This window comes from Euleptes europaea, chromosome 4, assembly GCF_029931775.1.
Source record: "Euleptes europaea isolate rEulEur1 chromosome 4, rEulEur1.hap1, whole genome shotgun sequence".
NCBI classification, from domain to species: Eukaryota; Metazoa; Chordata; class Lepidosauria; order Squamata; family Sphaerodactylidae; genus Euleptes; species Euleptes europaea.
In genome coordinates this window covers 89,934,720-89,955,699 of record NC_079315.1, presented here as the reverse complement: position 1 = coordinate 89,955,699, position 20,980 = coordinate 89,934,720, and the positions used below count along the sequence as shown (strand labels likewise).

Genomic DNA, 20,980 nt, shown 5'->3' with positions numbered 1-20,980 from the left:
GAGACCTCTTATATGAAGAGCATTATGTAATAATTTTCCTTGTACCTACCACACTGTTATATCTTTCTGACATTTGGCAGAAACAAAAAAACTACTTTCTAGCCTTTCAATTCCAGGACGCAGTACAGCATGCTTAAGTGTTCTGGACTCCTGCCACAAAGCATCTGGTTTTCTTCCAAACAGAAAGTCCCCGAACTACACATCGTATCAGGTTAGAATTAATCTGACCTAAAATGCAGGGGGGGGGGCAGATTTTGTAGCCCAATTGAATTACGCTGAGAGGAGGATTGGGAAGGAACAAAGCTAGCTTCAAAACCCCTTTTCATCTTGAAAACTGTCCAGTCCACCTCAGACGACTCAGATCAGACAGGAAAGGTTAACTGTTGCTGAACAATAATCACACCAAAGCACAGCAACATACAACACACACTCTTTATGTTTTTTAAAGAGAGATTTAGATTGTAAATATCAGAAGCTGATTCACCCACTGGTGAACCTAAGGGAGTTTGTTTCAGAAGAAGAGGAAATGAAATTTCTGCTGTGTCCCCCATCTTTTGTCTTTCCCAAGTTGCTAAATTTTGCTCAGTGGCTATTAAGGTCCGTTTGAGAGAGATCATTAATGGTACCAACTAACTTTGAGGTAAATTTTAGTATAATATTTTTTATCGCAACTATTTTATCATTTTAATATATTTCTGTTAAGATATGGAGAAACTTTTAGATTTGATACCTGGTATGCTGCTCTGAACTCCTTGGAGATAAGGCAGGCTATCATTATGAAGATGAATTGCATAACTGGTGACATTACTACCTGGACCTAAGGACCAAATCATGCTGCCAAAATCATGCAATAAAAGCCACAAAGGCAATCCTGTGATACAAAATTTTGGGGAACAAGGAGAGCATCGCCCTTGCCTCTTCCCTCATCATCACACATTTATCAGCATTCCTCCAACTGAGCATCCTCTTTGAATAAAAAATACAAGCTGCAGACCACTGAATTATATACAGCAGAACTAAATAGGTTCATTTCAACTGATTCTATTTTCTAACAGAAAAGGACTACATAAGACTTTATGATTTGATGTCACACAAATCAACTAGTACCTTCCTAGCTATGAACTGATGTTCTTAGGCCGGCTGTAACAGTTGGGTTTCATTTCCAATTCATGTGTACTTTTACAACACCAAATGTATGCACTATGTTCTAAGGGACCAGATATATACTCTGGCATAGAAAGAGACCAGATAATTGTATGAATAATTCAAAGTTCTCTCCCATGAGTTTATGTGTGGATTAATGAACACACTCCAAAATCATTTTCCACTGAAAGACATTTATCAGTGTTCACTACTTACAGCATTTACTTTGGCACTTTAGCAGTATTAATAATCAATGACTATGCCCTGATCTGGATGGCCCAGGCTAGCCTGATCTCATCAGATCTTAGAAGCTAAGCAGCATCAGTCCTGGCTAGTACTTGGATGGGAGACCATCAAGGAATACCAGAGTCGCTATGCAGAGGCAGGCAATGGCAAACCACCTCTGTTAGTCTCTTGCCCTGAAAACCCTATGGGTTACCATAAGTCAGTTGTGACTTGACGGCACTTTACATACACATACATCACAAGATCTTTAAACTCTGCTTATTCCAAGGGTAAAGCAGTGATTTAGAAATTGTCAATAGAAAGCTTAAGCATATTTACAAATTAAAACTTGTAAACTGCATTAAATTCAGCCTACTTCAAGCATCCAGGGCAACTGCTCAACTCCTGTGCAAAAAGAGGAAGCAATCTCTCAAATTCCTCTGTGTAGGGACAGTGACTCCTGTAACAAACCCTATTCTATTCCTACCTGCACCAGCCATGTAAACAAGTTTTTTTTAGGGGGGTGGTCTGCGATCCCATGCAATGTTTTCCTATAAAGAAGTATCACATTTCAAGTAATCTGGAGTTTTGGAGGCCAAGCACCAGTTGAGGTTTTGCATATGTGCACATTATCAGATGCTAATTTACAGGGGAAATTATAATCATGGTATTTCTAGCCTGACCTGACACACAGCAGTAAAATTAGCATTCATAATTATCACAGTTGATAAACAAGGAGTAGTCATGGAAACGCCATAGGAATTTGATGGAACCTTATCATCATCAGAAAGGCTGAGCAAAAAGTACACCTTTAGCTGGTACCAGAAACCTGGCACACTTTACAACATCTGAATATCTGTGGGGAGGTGCTATAACAGAATGAGCTCTGTCATGCATGGCCACCCACTTCAGTTTAGACAATGGTGGAGCATGATGTAGGGAGGATGGCCAGCATAACAGGATAAGTTTACCTGGGAGTAGGAGGTCCTTCAAATACCTTCATCCCAGACCATGCAGAACTTTAAAGATCACAGCCAACACTATGAATTGAGTCCAGAAGCAAATAGCTGTGTAAATTCTTTAGCAAACATAAAATATGCATCTAAATCATACCATAAAGTAATCTTGCCACTGTATTTTGGATCAAAGTTTCCAAGCAGCCCTCAAAGGCAGCCCCCATATGCAGCACATTGCCATAGCCTAGTTTGATTATAAAATGGAAAACTGGTCAAGTAATCTCTCAAAAAAGGCTGCAACTGGCAAACTAACTGAAACAGGCCAAATGCATGGCATGTCACAGAGGAGATCTGAGCCTGCAGTTTAAACATGGATCTCATAGCAATAAACTGCAAACCTGTTCTTTCAAGGTGTAACAAAGTCCAGAAGCGGCTGATTCCTCAATCTCTGATTTGGTATTCAATCAACCAACACCTCCATTTTATTTGGATCTTCAATTTATTGGACCATTACCAATGCCAGGCTCCCTTCTGAAACATCTTCAGAAACATTGCCCCCCGGCAATGCTAACTCTAAATTACTGAATATACCCCAGCAGTTTCTTGTAGATTTGAAATAGCATGGGGAATAGAATCAAGTCTTGCAGTACCTGCCATGTAGATGCCATGGATCTGAGCTATCCCCCAACACCACTATCTGGTACTGGTCAGAGAGACAGGAACAAAACAAAAACTGTGAAATGCACTGCCAACAGCCATTTCTGACAAACTGTCCAGAAGGGTATCATGGCCAAAGGCACAACCATGGAGAATTTTAGTAGAATTGGCAGAATTGTGCTCCCCTGTTTCTCTCCAGGAAACAGCAGTGTCCATCAGAACAATAAAGGCACTTTCCATTTCAAAATTACTCCCCAAACTGGATTAGATATTAATACTGGAAGTGAACAGAACCAGTATGGATAAAGCCACGGTTAATGCAAACATGAATCCCTGCCCCCTAGGGTCATGACTTCTAGAAGTTTGGGGAAGCATGTTTAAAATGTCGGAAACTTTGAAATGTAACACACGTTCTCGCTCAGAGGGAGAAGGACATCTGTAGAATGGGTGTTTTCCGTTCCTCGTTCTCCGGGAGGCAGGACTCAAAACTCAACTTCCTGTCCCTTGAGGGAAACGCCCCTCCTTTCAGTTTTGTTTCCTGCCTCGTCGGGAGAGCAGCCTAGAGTCGCAGCTCTGCGCAGACCTACTAGATAATAGAAAATAATCTGATTACTTCCTCTTCTTCTTCTTCCTCTTCTTCCTATTCTACTACTATAATCACTTATCTACTACTAATTATCTATCCCTAATTCTGTCCTAAATTTAACCTACATTAGGATACCTGCCTTCCCGCCATTCCAAGATGGCGGACAAGCAGCCCGATCCCTTCATAGTCCCGGGGGATCTGGACCCGGGTCTTTTGCAGCCCACTCAAACTTCGCAGGAGCAGCCATCCTGCAGCTATACCTTCGAGGCTAAGGGTAAGCAAAAAGGGGGCCCCGGAGCGGGAAAGAGGAAGCGGACCGGCAACTCTAAAACTGGCAAAGCTAAACGCCTGCCTAAAGCCGATCGCACCTCTCCTTCTTCCACCGCGCCTACAAGCGGGAACAAAGGGAAAGACGCGGCGGCGCCCGCCCCGCAGGCCGCCCCAAAAATACGAGCCGACCAGACGGGCGGGGGAGAAACAGCAGCACACGCCGCTTCGGGTTTTGTAGCACGCGCCGCCGATATTCAAACCGCTACTAGCGATTACGGCACGGCTATCGCCCCTCCCCTCTCCATGTTTGGAACCGGGGAACATTCAGCGGCGTCTGCCGCTCCTCCCTCCTTCAGCGCACGGGGGATTACCCAGGCGGTCGGCGTCTCGCCAGTCCCTTCCACCGCCATGCTCCAGGGCGTCTCGCCCCTGCTCAATCCCAGCGCGCTCATGGGCGTCTCGCCTCCTCCCCTCCCAGGCGTCTCGCCTCAAAATATACCCGGCGTCTCGCCTCAAATCGCCTCTGGCAACATTCTACCAATGAATCCTACCTTCCCCCCACCCCCCCTGCTGGATACTAGCGGCCTCTCCTTTCTAAAAGCAGAGCTCTCTACCTTATTTAAGGAAGCCCTCACTGAAGGCATCAGAGCAGCACAAATAGCCTCCCCACCTCCATCCATCATGGCTGGGCACTCTGCACCCAGACCAGAGGAGAGATCCAGAGCTCAAACACTGGATCCTTACTCCAGTCAATTAATAGGGAAGGGACGTAGGACCACTGTTGCTACTCAGGACAATGTCTTGCAACAGACCACCTCCCCTTTTTCTTCTGAAGACGAAGGGAGTGACAAAGAGGAGGGCGAGTTCTCTTCAGAGGGCGAGGAGATCCCTGACCAACCAAAACAAAATAGAATCTTTAATACTGAGGAATTTCCCCTGTTAATAACTAAGACGCTTGCAGCGTTGGACCTCTCAGCAGAACCTGATAAGCAATCAGAGCAGCAAAAGAGAGGATCCAAGGAATTTTTCCATATGCATGAAGCCCCAGACAGGACAGTCCCTGTCCCAGACTATTTCCTGTCCTTACTAAAGGCAGAATGGGACAAACCGATGGCAACCAAACAGGTCCCCCTAGCCACTAGAAAGTTATACTCTATAGCCAATAGCACAGCTGATCTGCTACAGGTCCCTTTAGTGGAGTCACCAGTTACAGCTCTACACTCTTCAGATCTGGTCACTGAGGAGGGTTTAGTGATGATCAGAGACCCAGCTGATAGGAAGACGGAATTAGCATGTAAGAAGTCTCATCAGGCGTCTGCTCTAGCCATAAGCTCCTCCATAACATCGGCCCTGGTTTCCAGAGCGGCCATCATATGGACTCGCAAGCTAGCTCAACTTATTCCGGCAGAGGAGAAAAATGCCCAGGAGGGATTGTCAAGAATTCTGAGAGCTGTGTCCTTCCTGGCAGACTCTACTCTAGATACGATGACATTCGCTGCTAGAGCCATGGCTACCGCCTCTTCCGCTAGAAGGGCGCTTTGGCTTCGACCTTGGCAGACAGAGCACAGATCTAAATCAGTCCTCATGGGATATCCTTACCAAGGGAAGAGGCTTTTCGGAGATAAACTGGACTCCATCCTGGTGGAAACCAGGGACAGAAAGAAGATGCTTCCCAAGAGTCTACGCAAGGACCCCAAAGGTTTCTCATCTAACACATCCTTTCGACCCTACCATACCCTCCAGCGGTTCAGACCAGAACAGAGAAGAGGCAATTGGAGTTCCAACCGTGGCTCCTTTCGAAGAACAGGTCGATTCTCTAGATCCAACAGATTCTCCAACTTCCAAGGGGAAAAAGGAGACAAGACTGCTCGCCAAGGCAAACAGTGATGCCAACCCACCTCCGGTGGGGGGCAGACTCACTCTATTTTACCCTCAGTGGGAAGCCTCCCAGCCAGACCCTTGGGTGCTTCGGCTAATACGTCAAGGCTATCAAATCGAATTTTTCAGACCTCCGTCAGATCGGATGAGAGTTTCACCGACCTCCAAGAACAGGGACAAACAACACAGGACCTCCCAGGCCATCCTACACCTTCAACTTATCAAGGCCATAGAACCGGTCCCACCATTGGAACGCTCCTTGGGAATCTACTCAATCTTCTTTACCGTGCCCAAGAGAGACGGCGGATGGCGTGCCATACTAGACCTCAAACACCTAAACAGGCACGTTCTCAAAAAGCGCTTCAGGATGGAAACCCTGAAATCCATCGCGGAGGCCCTAAGACCGGGAGACTTCCTCACCTCTATAGATCTGACAGAAGCCTACCTTCATATCTTAATTCACCCTCAACACAGAAGATTTCTAAGGTTCCAGTATCAAGGTCATCACTACCAGTTCCGGGCGCTCCCCTTCGGTCTGTCTTCAGCCCCACGAGTCTTCTCCAAGGTGCTGGTGACAGTGGTGGCACTGCTACGAAAAGAAGGAATACGTCTACATCCATATCTGGACGACGTACTTATTTGCGCTTCATCCACCGAGCAAAGCTCACTGCACACGCAAAGGGTACTGGAATCCCTAGAAACTCACGGATTCATGATAAAGTTCAAGAAGAGCCATCTAGATCCCACTCAAAGACTCCGTCACCTAGGGGTCTACATAGACACGACAATCAACGCTCTCATCTTACCAGAGGACAAGATTCTCAAAATACACTCCATGGCCAAATCTGCCTTCAAATCCAGAACCGTAAGCCTCATGACCCTGGCGAAGTTACAGGGCCACATGATTTCCTGCATACCAGCTGTGCAATGGGCTCGCCTCAAAGCAAGACCTCTCCAGCGGTTCCTCAGAGCCCATCAGAAGCACATCATCCAGAAAAGGGACAGGTACCTAATCCTATCAAAGGCGGCCAGGTCCAGTCTCATCTGGTGGACACAACCAAACAATCTTTCCAAGGGTCTTCAATACATCAGACCCACCCCTTTGCAGATGTTCACAGATGCCTCCCTCTTAGGATGGGGTGCAACTCTACTTGGACAACCGGCGCAGGGGTTGTGGAACCCCTCCGAGCAGAGGCTACATATCAACATACTGGAAACCAGAGCTATATTCAAAGCCTTGCAACATTTCCAAAAACAACTGGTGGGCAAGGACCTGATGATCAGAACAGACAATGTGAGCGCAAAAGCTTACTTGAACAAGCAAGGAGGCTCCAGGTCATCGGCTCTCCACCGGGAAGCCACAGCAGTGTTGCTATGGGCGGAAACTCATCTCTCATCACTATGTGCAGAACACATCAGGGGAACCACGAACATACAGGCGGACTGGCTCAGCAGGCAACACCTAGACGAAGCCGAGTGGTCCCTCAACCCAGAAGTCTTTCCCCTCATCACTCGCCGATTCGGCACCCCACTAGTAGACCTTTTCGCCTCCAAGACCAATCACCAGCTCCCGAGATACTTCTCCAGGTACCAACAACCAGGGGCGGAACAAATCGATGCCCTCCTCTCCCCTTGGCCACAGGGTCTTCTGTATGCCTTCCCCCCCCTCCCTCTCATCCCGAGAGTCTTAAGGAGAGTCCGGCTTCTCAAGGCCTCAGTCATCATGGTGACTCCTCATTGGCCCCGTCGTCCATGGTTCCCGTCTCTGATAGAACTGTCCAGACACAACCACTGGAGGCTCCCGGACAGACCAGACCTTCTGATACAGGGCCCGATTTGCCACCCGGACCCGAATTGGTTTCAATTAACCGCATGGCTATTGAACGGAGCAGACTGTTAGACAAGGGTTACAACCCCGAGATCGTGTCCACCATTCTTGCGGCCAGACGGCCATCTACCCAACGGATTTACAACACCACATGGAAAGCCTTCGCTCGCTGGTGTAGACGGAAACACCGAAACCCCCTGAAACCACGCGCAGTCGGCATTCTAGCCTTTCTCCAGGACGGTCGCGTTCAGGGTCTGGCGCCATCCACTCTCCGCAGACAATTAGCAGCCATCGCAACTATAGTTCCAAAAGTTTCCGGATATTCTCTAAACAAACATCCCCACATTAAGTCCTTCCTGCGAGGGGTCAGCCTTGCCTCACCTCCAGTCAAACACAGATTCCCCTCATGGAGCCTCCATACCGTCCTCACGGCCCTCACTAAACCACCATTTGAACCACTCACTCAGATAGGTCTAAAGTGGCTACGCATGAAAACCCTATTCCTAACAGCGGTCACTTCGGCCCGCCGAGTATCAGAGCTGGGGGCCCTGTCAGTTAGACCAAACCTTTGCATTTTCCACAAGGACAAAGTAGTCCTTAGACCAGATCCTTCCTTTATCCCAAAACGCAACAGTCAGTTTCACAGGGAGCAAGAGCTAGTCTTGCCTTCCTTCTGTCCTAAACCTAAGACCATAACGGAAAAGGCCTGGCACTCCCTAGACCTTAGAAGAGCCCTCCATATATACATAGAACGCACGAAAGCAATCAGAAACTCTGATTCACTATTCATTAATCTCACAGCCCCTAACAAGGGCAAACCTATGTCTAGGGCATCCATCAGCAGAACCATCACACATTGCATCTCACAGGCATACAGAGAAAGCAACCTTCCCATTCCTTCAGGGGTCACAGCCCACTCAGTCAGGAGCGCGGCCACCTCCACCGCCTTCGATAGAGGAGCCCCACTGGAGGAAATATGCAAGGCCGCGACCTGGTCCTCCATTTCCACATTCGTGCGCCACTATAAGTTAAACGTATATGCCTCTGCGGACGCCGCCTTCGGCAGGCGCATCTTACAAAGTATACTCCAGGACGTCTAAACCCTACCCGGGCCGGGACAGCTCTTGTATGTCCCATTCTACAGATGTCCTTCTCCCTCTGAGCGAGAACGAGCCTTGGCTACTTACCGTGAAGGCTTCTTCTGCTCAGAGGGACGAAGGACATCTGGCCCACCCAGACGTCCTATCAACTCGATTGGAAGTTAGCAGACAGTTCCTTAATGCTCTACACTACAGGGTCTCCTCCTAAACCCTGTGATAGTTGCACGTTCTTAGATAGTTGCACGTTCTTAGTTTCTGTCGTTATTCAGGTGGTTATCCTCCATCTTTAATATTTATGTTTACCTATCCAACTTGAAATGTATTTACTCGGAAAGTCTTTAAACTGAAAGGAGGGGCGTTTCCCTCAAGGGACAGGAAGTTGAGTTTTGAGTCCTGCCTCCCGGAGAACGAGGAACGGAAAACACCCATTCTACAGATGTCCTTCGTCCCTCTGAGCAGAAGAAGCCTTCACGGTAAGTAGCCAAGGCTCGTTTCTTGCCTTAATCTAGTAAATCTGAGCATATTACTCATCGCTGTCATTTCAAATGAAAAACAGAAATACCAACTAGATTGCAACAGCGTCCAAAATCACGAATAAAAAAGCAGGCATTGTTTCAAGGCTTGGAAAGTGTTGTTCATTTTAATACACATCCCACATCTGGTGCTAACAAGCAAGCACACAAGAACCAGTTCAGTATTAAAACAAGGATTGATCTGTAAAGCCCAAGGTTATTCTCCACAAAACCCAGCTCTCAAGAATTCATATTCTATCAGGTAACTGACACTAGGCTTCCGATGCTGAAGACATTCACCCATTAAGAATTACATTTGCTTTCATGAGCTACTGGAAAGAAGGTTCAAATTACACAAGGAAATGTATTTATTTGATAATGGCATTTATTCGCTGCTTTTCTCCTTCAAGGGACCCAAAGTAGCTCACAGAAAATGACACAATACAACACTACAATAAAACAAACAAATGAACAGATTCAGAGATGAACCTATTTGCCTCACGCAGGCCCTAGCCTGCAAGTTAAGGGCCAAGTGCCCCTTGGCTTATGACCAAGTACCCATGCATTAAATACTTAAAAGGAGCAGACCATAACCATATGTCTTTGATAACCAACAAAGTAAAATGCTTGTAATCCCTAGCAATACTTCTATATTGTAAAGATTGCCGACACGAAGAAACATACTGTGGTGGGGTCATAGCCCCTGCTGTACCAGAGCGACCAGTACCAGCCAGGACACCAAAGTATTCCTGGACTGTTGTGCTGGAATAAGTCATACTAGTACATATTTTTAAAAGGTAAAAGTAGTCCCCTGTGCAAGCACTGGGTCATTACTGACCCATGGGGTGACGTTGCATCATGACATTTACTAGGCAGACTATGTTTATGGGGTGGTTTGCCACTGCCTTCCCTGGTTGTCTACACTTTACCCCCAAGCAAGCTGGATTCTCTTTTTACCAACCTTGGAAGGATGGAAGGCTGAGTCAACCTTGAGCCAGCTACGTGAAATCGATTTCCGTCGGGAGCAAATTCAGGTTGTGAGCAGAGCTTTTACTGCAGTTTACCACTCTGCGCCATGGGGGCTCTTTAGTACATATTTAGTTACCAATTAATCTATGCCCATCTGTTGTTAAGATCACTTGCAAGAACAGTAGTCCTTTATCTTATTTTGCTTCCTCGTAGTGATCACTGCTATAGCAACATGCTTTACAAAATATTATGAGCTGCAACACAGAAGCCAAAATTATCCCTATTTCCAGAACTGAACAACCTTAGTCTGACTTGATTGTATGACCAATAGAGTACAAAGGAGCTAACAAAGTACTATGGTAACCATCAAATGCTGCAGTCTGGTAATGCAGTTTCAGTAAAGGGGGGTGTCTCTTGCTCGCTTACAACAACAAACCCAGTATCATCAGTATTATCTGTAAAAATATCAATGTACACCCAACTTATTTATTCCTTTTATCAATTTCTTATGATACCATACTTATGACATGCAACCCTTAGTGACAAGATCATTTGCCTTCTCTGTTGTAGCTCATTCTTTGTGGAATGTATTGGCAGGGGAAGTTTGGAAGGCTCCCACTGTGTCTCAGTTCTGTAAACTTTGGAAAGCTGCAGTATTCCAGCAAGCTTTTGGCACCTGATTTAACAATTCTGGCTTGTTGACTGAGAATTAGAACACTGGGGCTGTCTCTCATTAGAGTGTTGTCTCTTAGTCATTCTAATAGATTGTAATTTTCTGTACTTTCATTGCTAGCTACTTCAAACAGCTGTAAAGAAACAGGATAAAAATTCTTAAATATGGATTTAATTTAAAATATTTATAGTTCACCTAACTGACAGGTTTGAGGTATCTTGTAACACACCACAGTATAAAAAGATGATCAGTCAACAGTAATCACAGCTGTATTCAGGTCTCATTGATGTTTTCCAATAGTCTTCAGAGGCAGTCCCATCTATATTGTTAACCTAACCTACATGTTACCAGAGTTTGAATAAATGCAATGAAATTACATTTTGAGGAAGGGCTGCAGCTAACATACCAGTTCAAGGTGGTTAAAGGCACTCTTCACCATGGATGACACTTGGCCAGCCATCTGTAGGTCCCCCACCAGCTGCAGAGTTGATCCTGAGGGGACATATAATCCCAAATTCCTAATGGCTGGTGAGCCATTTTGCCAACCAACCTCAGTCTTCCCTAGGTTGATTTTCCTGGCCCCCATCAAGCCCAATATCAACTCCAGACATCTGTTCAGAACACCAAGAGTCACACTTTAATTAGATGAAAAAGGAGTTGGGTGTCAAACAATATGCAGAAGAAATCATCACCCCAAATCCCTGAATAACCTCCCCCAGCTTTTCATACAGCTGCCAACTAGAATGAGAGAGAAGATGGAACCTGTGGAACTCCATAACATGAATGCCAACAAGTAAAGCAGTACAGATTCTCAGCACCAGTTTCTAGAACTTTATCAGTAGAAACACAACCCACTGAAACTCAGTGCACCCAGTTTCTTTCCCAGATGTATAATAGGATACCATGGTTAATGGCACTGAGTCATCTAGGAGAATCAACATGGTCACACTTCCCATCTATCACAGCACACATTGCCCAACAGGGCAACCACAACAGTTTCTGTACCAAATCAGATTGATGATCTTGATTAATTTTATCTATGAAAAACTGGAGTTGAGCATCACTTGCTCAAGAAGAAGATAACTGCTAGTTGCCCAAACTCTTTTAAGGTTTAGAGTCAACTTATGAAGTGGCCTCCTAGCTAAGTCCCTTTAAAGAAGCCGAGACAAATCCCTTAATCAAGCATGAAATTAACTCTTGGACCCAACTGGATACTCCACTTTAACTAGATAAGCAGACTACCTGTATAAGGGTCAAACACATAAGCAGTAGACCACATTTCTTACAAGTATTCAGGTTGCAGCAACAGAACGTACAAAATAGAGGCTTACAGTAAGAAAAGTGTATGCAGCTTTTCTTGTTTCTAAGCTTTTGACCTTGGTAGAGGCTGAATCTACCCTCCATCCAGAGCAAGCAGGATTTAGAAGAGATTTTTCAGCCCTTGATCACTGCCTTATATTGTACCATGTACCCAACAGACTGTCTTTATGCAGCATTTATGGACCTTCAGGCAGCATTTTAGTTCCTAGATAACACCTTTGGGGCAAATTGGCCAAAACATCAATACAAGGCATCTCTGGCTAATTTTGAAGCTACCGTATATACCCGTGTATAAGCCGACCTGCGTATAAGCCGAGGTGCCTAATTTCTCCCCCAAAATGGGGAAAAATTAGGCACCCGCGTATAAGCCGAGGGTCGGCTTATAACCCCTTCCCCCCGCAGGCTTACCTCAATCCAGGTGCGCAGGCCGGCGCAGGCCGGCAGGGTCCACGCTGTGCCCGGCAGGGGCGGCAATGGGGCCTCCAGAGGCCTCTGGAGGCCCTCCCAGGTTGGCGCCGGCTGGCAGGAGTCTCGCTGCGCCCGGCAGGGGCGGCGACGGGGCCTCTGGAGGCCCTCCCAGGCCGGCGCTGGCCGGCAGGAGCCTCGCTGCGCCCGGCAGGGGTGGCGACGGGGCCTCTGGAGGCCCTCCCAGGGCGGCGCCGGCCAGCAGGACCCTCGCTGCGCCCGGCAGGGGTGGCGACGGGGCCTCCAGAGGCCTCTGGAGGCCCTCCCAGGGCGCTCCTGGCCGGGGGAAGCCACGCGGGCACGGCAGCAATGGTGGCGGAGGCGGCAATGGCGGCGGCGGTAAGTTCCCCCCTCCCTCCTCCCTCCACTCTCCCCCCTCGCCCCTCCCCTACCGTATTGACTCGCGTATAAGCCGAGGCCGGCTTTTTCAGCCCTTTTTTTGGGCTGAAAAACTCGGCTTATACGCGAGTATATACGGTATGTGAGAATTCAAGTGCCCAAATGCATTGTGGTTCAGAAGGCCAGCTGTCTGCTTTGAATTCTCTTTTGCAAGGTGTTAAACAAAGACATCTTTTAGCTCCTTTACATTTTAATATTTATGTGAATGATATGATTCCTTTTCTTCAAAGGCCAACATTCCATGCACCTGTTTTGACTAATTATGACATCCATGTTGTGTTGTGGTTATGACACTGTGTTATTACCAAGATCAGACATTGAACTATGGAATTATGGAAAAACTAAAATAATGATTTCCTCAAAAACAAACCAATGGATAAATATAGGACTTGGGCCATTAGTAATGAGAAAACAGAATAAGAGGCCCATTTTAAATATCTGGGAGTAACATTGCTTGCTTGGAAAACTCATATTCATATTCACTCAGCCACAAAAATTGTTAAGGTAAATATAAAGGTTTTGTTTTTATTCTGAAAGGTGGGCAGTATATGCCTGCAGCTATTGAGGCTGTTCATGCCAAGATGATCCCACAGGTTTTATTTGGGGCAAGTATTTGGATTAATGGAATTTGAGTCCAGAGATTGCCTACTTCACAGGTCCTCAACCTTTTTGAGCCTGTGGGCACCTTTGAAATTCTGTGGGTTCAGCCACAACATGTCTGCCACAAAATAGCTACGGCAGGAAGTGGAGCCAACCACAAAATGACTGCTGCAGCTTACCTTCAGTCACATATTGAAGATTCTTGTGCTATGGTGGCAGCTGCTGTCAAAGCCAAGTTATAAAAATCTGCACAGCCAACCACATCTCTAATGGCCAACCAGCAACTGGTCCTACCCAATTACTAACACACTTAGTTGGCATCAAGAAATGTGCCAGTGGAGCTCCACGGCACCCACAGGCACCACGTTGAGGATCTTTTATCTATTTCCTCTGTCGGATAGCAGTTGTATCCAGCTGCGATGCAGGAAGTGTGCTTAGAGTGCAGTTTGCTCAGTATTCTTTGGAGTCTAGGGCTTGGATAGGCCCTTTTAAGCTGAGATTGAAGCCTTTTTTCCATTCCCGAGGCCCTGGGGTGTCTCCTGCATCTATCAAGGGACAACACTTTTTAAAAATATGTGGGAAAAGCCTGTGGATAATAGACTTGATCCCCTTGACCTTTCCCTTACTATGCTTAGGAAGATGAGTTGTTACAAAGTGCTAAAGTTGGTTAGGAAGAGTGTAATTGATCCTGTTCGTATTTGTACAGAGTTTTACGAAGGCATGTATGTCCTATCCTTGTGCTGGGGACTCTCCCCTCTTCAACCCTTCCCTTGTATTTGAATCTTCTTACAACTCGTTGCTATCACCGCACATTTATGCTAAGCATTTTATCTATGAAATGCCTTAATTCAATCACATCATGCACCGAAGAATTTTAAATTGCCATCTTGAGGTGCGAGACTGACAAAGCAGTATACCACTTGGATCAACTTCACTGGAAAGCTTTTTGTATAGATGTGATGGTGACAGAGAAGTTACATGGTTTGCCATCGTTAGAGTAAGGAACAAAGTGAGTGCTACTATATAACCTCTCACTTGCACTCAAATTGCCATCCCAACCCTATTTATTTGTTCTTATGGTCACATGCTGCCCTAGAGGTCCTTGTATCAATACACAGCTTCTACGGACAAATTTTACACAACACAGGCAAGGGAACAGTGTGCGTGTGGGTGTATTGAGCCACACAAACTGTCATCAGTGAAGATTTCCCTGAAATTGCTTCCAAAATAGTCACATTCAGGGACCAAGATGCAGCTGCAAAAGAAACCACACCAAAGGTTTTGTACCGTTCGAGAAATAACACAAGACACTGAGCAGGAACTCATATTTGTGTCTTGTGGTCCAACATGTTTTCAAATCTGGTAGCATGCACTTTCCATATTCCACCAGAAACATACAGGAAAGGGGTGGATTGGTAGACTATTGTAATTACAAGCTATAATAAAGGCTCCTCTTTAAAAAGGGATTTTTCAATTTATTAATTTACACTATTTATAGTTGGTCTTTCTCACAGACTCAAGGCAGATTACACAATGTAAGGCAATATAATCAATAAGATGAGACGTCTAATAAGCTATGACCACAGAATTCTGAAACAAAGCATAAGTATTGAACATATGTTAAACAATGCAGAAAATAGTATTACTTAAATAGAAAACAATGCAACAAGAGCAAGACAATACATACAGAAATAGATAATACATACTAGTCACAGTAGGATAATCCACAGTCCTGGTCCCTTTATTAAAGCACCTTCCTGAACCATTCCATTATGATATAGCCCTATGGCCTTTTATAAAAATGTCCTTTGGAACAATTCTGTTTTACACAGTTTGAGGAATGCCACAAGCATGGGAACCTTCCTGACCACCTCAGGCAGGCCACAAGATGGGGGCCACAACAGAGAATGAACATGTACTGGCAGGCAGGCCACAAGATGGGGGCCACAACAGAGAATGAACATGTACTGGCAGGCATTGGCCTTTGCGGGGTGGCATCTACAGAAGGCCTCTCTCTTTCTGGTATCCAACAGATATTTTATATATGGGGCTATCTTTTCTGATTAGTCAGAACATTTGTTGATGTTCTGAACTAATCTACATTTTCTCTGCATCATATTAAACAGCAGAAACAGTAATAGCTGCAATATAACAATAAAGGACACAATATCTAAAGCTTAGACACGTATAGTATTTCAAAGACGTAGTGTGCCTGGAAACTTGGGGAAATGGCAGAAGCGTTATTTAAAAACAAAATAATAAACATTTGCATTTACAGACAATAGTAGTTGTAGCTGTCTAAATACTGTATTGCCTCACAGTTCACATTGTCTACTAACAAGGCCAGAAACACACATTTCCTACTATTGTTTTTCAAGTGTACACAATGAGGCAAGAAAGAAAAAAAATAAAAATACTCAGAAGGTTGCTAGAACTCATTACTATTTAATCACTTTTCTAAAGATCCTTCCCAAGTGACCGCTATATTATGTAGCACACTGAGCCTTTTCTTTTTTTTCTTTCATATATGTTTTCTAGTTCCTTATATCCAATTGTTCTATGTTTCAGCAATGAGGAAGTACATTCAGCACCCAAACACAAACCCCAATGTTTTTTAAAAAGGAAGCAAACGTTTTATCCCAACAGCCATTCAATGCCAGAATTGCACAGACAGCGGCAAGTGATTAGGAGCTTTAGAGTCAACCTTTTTGAGCCTGTGGTCCATCTACGGAACTTGGAGAGGGGATGGTGAGAGGCAACCCAAAATGGTAGCACCGCCATTTGAAGGCAGTAAGGTACAGAGTGAGACTGGTCCAAGGTCACCCAATGGACTTCATGCCTAACTGGGAACTCTGCTCTTTTTGGTCCAAGTCCACCATTCTACACAATTTGAACAATTCCTGAAAGCTTAAGTTTACTAGGACAGATGTGTATTTTTATAATACTTTCATACATGTATGTATTTGTAAAAGAGACTAAACAGTAATTTTAGGCTGTTATCCTAGAGCCTCAAATGGTTGTAGTTTAATACAAACACAAAATAAAACCAGATTCAAACAGCATTATAGAGCAAGTGTTCATAAAGCAGAACAGGAGAAGAGTTCCTGCTCCTAAATGAAGAATGCCTCTTCCAATTCCTGCTGGGCTTGGCCTACCTTTGCCTTTAGAGGACGCCAGATTGCCATTAATAAAGGTAGCCAAGAATATTCTTGACTTCATGGGAAATGTGACCAAGGTCCAAATCTAGTCTTGTAGTGATGGACTGAGGTACTTATTTCAGACAGTGATGGCTGTAACAGAAAGTTCATGCCAGAAGCCTTTGTAACAGCACTGTGGATATTGGGGAGGGGGGCAGGTCTTAACAATGTAGGGAAGGTGCTGTATGATGTACTTTACCAGTTCAACACTTGAGCATAGCATTATGAAGACTGAAGTTTTGCTGCCCTTTAACCACAGGTTACAATGACACAATAACAATTCTCACAGACAGTAGCAAATTCTTGCCTCTTCCATTCATCATTTTCACACTTTCCCCCCTGAACTCTGAGAGGTATGATGTATTTTTCTCTGTTCCACGTGCAAATACTAGTACAACATAGACTCAGGATGCAGGTAAGCACCATTTGATTCTTAAGAGATGTTGGTGTTTTAACAGCAAATGTTTAACTTGCCAACAAGTTTATTTGTCCCACTATATAGACCAGTGATGGCGAACCTTTTAGAGACCGAGTGCCCAAACTGCAACCCAAAACCCACTTATTCATCGTAAAGTGCCAGCACGGCAATTTAACCTGAATACTGAGGTTTTAGTTTAGAAAAAAAAAACTCATACGTTAACATCTTATGCTCACAAGCATAAAATGATTCAAACAAAGTAAGGAAAGCAATCCCAAGTGCTTTAATTGATTTAAAATTATTTGGCAGAGAATTCCACACTTTAAGGATTTCATTTTCAGAACTAACTGTACTATCCTTTGTCATCCATAAAATTAAATCATGGCAATGACTGACAAACACCATTTTGCCCATCTGCATTCTCAAAACTCTGCAGGGAGCTTATTGTTGAGTTGTGCATCTGAGTGGCAAGTCCAAGGCAAAACCTCTCTTTCACAAATAGACACCCCCCCATGCAGTTTTGAGACTCTGGATGGGGTAAATGTGCATCTCAGTGGCAAGTCCAAGGCAAAACCTCTCTTTCACAAATAGACGCCCCCCCCCCCATGCAGTTTTGAGGCTCTGCATGGGGTAAATGTGCATCTCAGTGGCAAGTCCAAGGCAAAACCTCTCTTTCACAAATAGACACCCCCCCATGCAGTTTTGAGGCTCTGGATGGGGTAAATGTGCATCTCAGTGGCAAGTCCAAGGCAAAACCTCTCTTTCACAAATAGACACCCCCCATGCAGTTTTGAGGCTCTGGATGGGGTAAATGTGAATCTCAGTGGCAAGTCCAAGGCAAAACCTCTCTTTCACAAATAGACACCCCCCCATGCAGTTTTGAGGCTCTGGATGGGGTAAATGTGCATCTCAGTGGCAAGTCCAAGGCAAAACCTCTCTTTCACAAATAGACACACCCCCCCATGCAGTTTTGAGACTCTGGATGGGGTAAATGTGCATCTCAGTGGGATGGGGTAAATGTGCATCTCAGTGGCAAGTCCAAGGCAAAACCTCTCTTTCACAAATAGACACCCCCCCCCCATGCAGTTTTGAGGCTCTGGATGGGGTAAATGTGCATCTCAGTGGCAAGTCCAAGGCAAAACCTCTCTTTCACAAATAGACCCCCCCCCCATGCAGTTTTGAGGCTCTGGATGGGGTAAATGTGCATCTCAGTGGCAAGTCCAAGGCAAAACCTCTCTTTCACAAATAGACACCCCCCATGCAGTTTTGAGGCTCTGGATGGGGTAAATGTGAATCTCAGTGGCAAGTCCAAGGCAAAACCTCTCTTTCACAAATAGACACCCCCCCATGCAGTTTTGAGGCTCTGGATGGGGTAAATGTGCATCTCAGTGGCAAGTCCAAGGCAAAACCTCTCTTTCACAAATAGACACCCCCCATGCAGTTTTGAGACTCTGGATGGGGTAAATGTGCATCTCAGTGGCAAGTCCAAGGCAAAACCTCTCTTTCACAAATAGACACCCCCCCCATGCAGTTTTGAGACTCTGGATGGGGTAAATGTGCATCTCAGTGGCAAGTCCAAGGCAAAACCTCTCTTTCACAAATAGACACCCCCCCCATGCAGTTTTGAGACTCTGGATGGGGTAAATGTGCATCTCAGTGGCAAGTCCAAGGCAAAACCTCTCTTTCACAAATAGACACCCCCCCATGCAGTTTTGAGGCTCTGCATGGGGTAAATGTGCATCTGAGTGGCAAGTCCAAGGCAAAACCTCTCTTTCACAAATAGACACCCCCCCCATGCAGTTTTGAGGCTCTGCATGGGGTAAATGTGCATCTCAGTGGCAAGTCCAAGGCAAAACCTCTCTTTCACAAATAGACACCCCCCCCATGCAGTTTTGAGGCTCTGGATGGGGTAAATGTGCATCTCAGTGGCAAGTCCAAGGCAAAACCTCTCTTTCACAAATAGACACCCCCCCATGCAGTTTTGAGACTCTGGATGGGGTAAATGTGCATCTCAGTGGCAAGTCCAAGGCAAAACCTCTCTTTCACAAATAGACACCCCCCCATGCAGTTTTGAGACTCTGGATGGGGTAAATGTGCATCTCAGTGGCAAGTCCAAGGCAAAACCTCTCTTTCACAAATAGACACCCCCCCATGCAGTTTTAAGACTCTGGATGGGGTAAATGTGCATCTCAGTGGCAAGTCCAAGGCAAAACCTCTCTTTCACAAATAGACACCCCCCCATGCAGTTTTGAGACTCTGGATGGGGTAAATGTGCATCTGAGTGGCAAGTCCAAGGCAAAACCTCTCTTTCACAAATAGACACCCCCCCATGCAGTTTTGAGGCTCTGGATGGGGTAAATAAGCATCTCAGTGGCAAGTCCAAGGCAAAACCTCCCATTCACAAATGGCCAATAACCCCTGTCCTGAGCCCAGGCCTCCCCGGGCCACCTCGGGACTTCCCAGACACCGGCGGGGGCTAGCCACCACCCGCGGGGGGAGAAAAGGGGTCAGGACGGCAGGATAAAAGCCCCTCCCACCCGTCCTTTCCTCCGCCCGCCGACAAACCTCCACAGTTGGGCACCTGGCCGGGGGGGGGGAGGGGGGTGAAGCGCCGACGACACCATCCCCAGACAGGTGCCGACCCCCACCACCTACCTTCCCCCCGCAGGTTCCCCAAAGGCAAAAAGGGCAGACGCCCCTGAACCGGCCCAACTGAAGAGGGGTGGGGGGCCTTCTGCAGGCGGGGAGTCCAGTCCCCCTGACACATGTGTGTGTGTGTGCACGCGCGCACCCTACTCCTCCACGTGGGCCCCTCCAGAGGGCCGCGGGGGACAGCCGGCCAGCCGGCTGCTGGGAGTGAGAAGGGCGGCTGGGCGGAACACCCTCCGGGGGGGCGGAGGGGCACCAGACGCCGAAGGAGGCGCGACAGCGTCAGCGAGAGGAAGCGGCGACGGGCTCCCCTCTTCCAGGCAGCGAGAGGCGAGGAGGCCCGGCTCAACGGCCGGGGAAGGAGCAGCGGGAGGCCCTGATGCGCGCACCCCCTGCAGGGATTTCTCCCCCCCCCCCGGCCAGGCCCGGGAGTGGCGCGGGAGGCAGCAGGGAGGGGGGGTTCTCCGCCCCCCCTCGGCTCTGGGCAGGGGGGGATCGGGACTGAGGCTGGGGTGGAAAAATTCGGCAAGGAGTCCAGGAAAGGGGGGCTTTGAACCGAGCGGTTCAAAGCCCCCGCGGCCCAGCTGGGCAGCCGACTGCCTACAGCCTCCCCCATCCGGGGCGGGGCGGAGCCGGAAAGGCCAGCAGCTGGGAGGAACCACGCGTGCCGGCAGAGAGGGCAACGCGTGCCGGAAGTGGCACGCGTGCCATAGGTTCGCCAACACGGATATAGACCAAGAAAAACTGAAGAGAATATTTGTACGATGGAAAGGAAAATATGGGGTAGGCTGTAACTTTTAGGGTGCAGGAATGAGTTAGCTATAAAAATCACATGAACTGCTGTTCTACATAATCACTTGACTAAATTGAAAGTGCACTTCATTCACAATCTCTAAAAAATGTATTACCTTTTTTTCTACCCATTCAAATTCTGTTAAGTGAAGAAGAAGAATCTGCTAAGTATTTACACTGGTAGGTGTTAAGTCACAAATTCTTCAAGCACTGTGCTAAGAAGGAAGTGTTTTTATTGCAGTCATACCATGAAATTAAAGCAAACGGGACATTAGAAATCCTGTATTTGCCAGACTGATTTTCCCATCAATTGTGCAAAGCTTATAATTAGATATTCTTACTC

The 20,980-nt window shown here is 46.3% G+C and overlaps 1 protein-coding gene across 1 annotated transcript in view; it reads right to left on the bottom strand.

The window, feature by feature from the left end:
- The window catches only part of IQGAP2 (IQ motif containing GTPase activating protein 2), a 182,125-nt gene that overhangs the window by 105,107 nt on the left and 56,038 nt on the right, over positions 1-20,980 (bottom strand). The window lies entirely within an intron of this gene.